This window comes from Leucoraja erinacea, chromosome 18 (genome assembly GCF_028641065.1).
Source record: "Leucoraja erinacea ecotype New England chromosome 18, Leri_hhj_1, whole genome shotgun sequence".
Classification (NCBI taxonomy): Eukaryota; Metazoa; Chordata; class Chondrichthyes; order Rajiformes; family Rajidae; genus Leucoraja; species Leucoraja erinaceus.
The window spans coordinates 12,517,049-12,518,982 of record NC_073394.1 but is presented as its reverse complement, the minus strand read 5'-3'; positions in this window follow the sequence as shown (position 1 = coordinate 12,518,982).

The following is a 1,934-nucleotide window of genomic DNA, read 5'->3' as shown; positions in this document are numbered from 1 at the left end:
ATTTATTGTTATTTTGCTGTTTCATGTGCCTGTAAAACACATTAAGTGAGAATTTAAACATTGTACTTCATATCCAGTACATATGACAAATAAGAACTTTGGACACTGTCGCCACTGCATGCTGGTGTTGGAGGGAGTGAAGGAAGATGCTTTGCAATGGTTCATGAGTGCTGGGAACAGAATTAGGCCATTCGGCCCATCTAGTCTACTCCACAGTTCAATCATGGCTGATCTATCTTTCCTTCTCAACCCCATTCTTCTGCCTTCTCCCCATCTCTGACATCCTTACTAATTAAATGGTGCTAAGCTGTATGAGTGCTGTATGAGCAGCGTTCATCTAGATATTGGAGTGTGTTCCATTACACTCTTGACTTGTGCCTTGTAGAGGGTGGAAAGATTTTGGGGTGATGGAAGGGAGGAACTCACTATTGGACTCTCAGCTTCCCGCCAAGACAATGTATCGATGTGGCTGATCCAGAGTTGGTATGAACATTGATGGAGGGAGGGAACGCATGATCATGCTGTCATAGAGCAAGACAGCATGGAAACAAGCCCTTCGGCCCACCTTGTCAATGTCGACCAAGTTGTCATTCTGGGCGAGTCCCATTTGCCTGCATTTGGCCCATATCCCTCTACATCCTTCCCATCCATATATCTGTCCAAATATCTCTGTAATAGTCAGAATTGCACATGCATGCTATCCTCTGGCAGCTTTCCAAATATGGACTACCGTCTGAGTGTAAATAGTCCAACTTAAATCTCTCCAGCCTCACTAAGTCATCCCTCAGCCCCCTACACCCCAAAGAAAAAAGGTACCGGCATCTCCAACATCTCCCTATAACTCAAGTCCAGGTAACATCCTGGTTAATCTTTTTTGCACTCTTTCCAACTTATTCATAATGCCATTGAATATCAAGTGTAGGTATTTTTATATTTTTGTAGGAAATTATTGCTGCCAGACATGTTCCACTGATCAGACATCAATTGAATATTATCGTCTGAAGAAGGGTCTCAACCCACTGTCCCACTGAGTTCCTTCAACACTTTGCATTTTGCTCAGCATTCCAGATTCTGCAATTTCTTGTATCTCCGAATGTTATCTATGATTTGCTGCATGGACTGTCTTGTCTGATGGGCAAGGGCTGATTATGGATAGTCAGCATGATTTTGGCTGTGGGAGATTGTGTCACATGAATCTGATTGAGTTTTTTGAAGATGTGTCCAAAAAGGTGGATGAGGGCAGAGATGAAGACGTACATATGCATTTCAGCAAGGCATTTGACAAGGTTCCGCATGGTAGGCTGCTCTGGAAGGTTAGATCACTTGGGATCCAATGAGAGTTAGCTTAATGGAAGGAAGCAGAGGGTGATGGTGGTAGGTTGATTTCTGGATTGGAGACCTGTGAATAGCAGTGTGCCTCAAGGTTCACTGATGAAACCATTGCTGTATATCAATGATTTAGATGAAAATGGGACTGAACCCACTATCACCAACTAGAGAGTGGTCCTGTCAACTTTTTTTTCTCATTTCTTATATTGTTTACAGTGTACCATGTTTACATATTCTGTCGTGCTGCTACAAATAAGAATTTCATTGTTCTATCTGGGACATATGATAATAAAACAACTTTGACTCTTGACCTACCATCTAATTCATCGGAGACCCTCAGACTATTTTTAATTGACCTTTTCTGAACTTCATCTTGCACTAAACATTATTCTCTTCATCCTGTATCTGTACACTGTGGGCGACTTGATTGTAATCATGTATAGCCTTTCCGCTGACTGGATAGCACACAACAAAAAAAGCTTTTCAATGTACCTCAGTACAGTAAACTAAACCAAACTAAACACAGTTTGCAGATGACACTAAAGTGGGTAGTATTGTAGATAGATTAAATGGTTGTCAAAAATTGGAGCGGGATCTTGATCGGT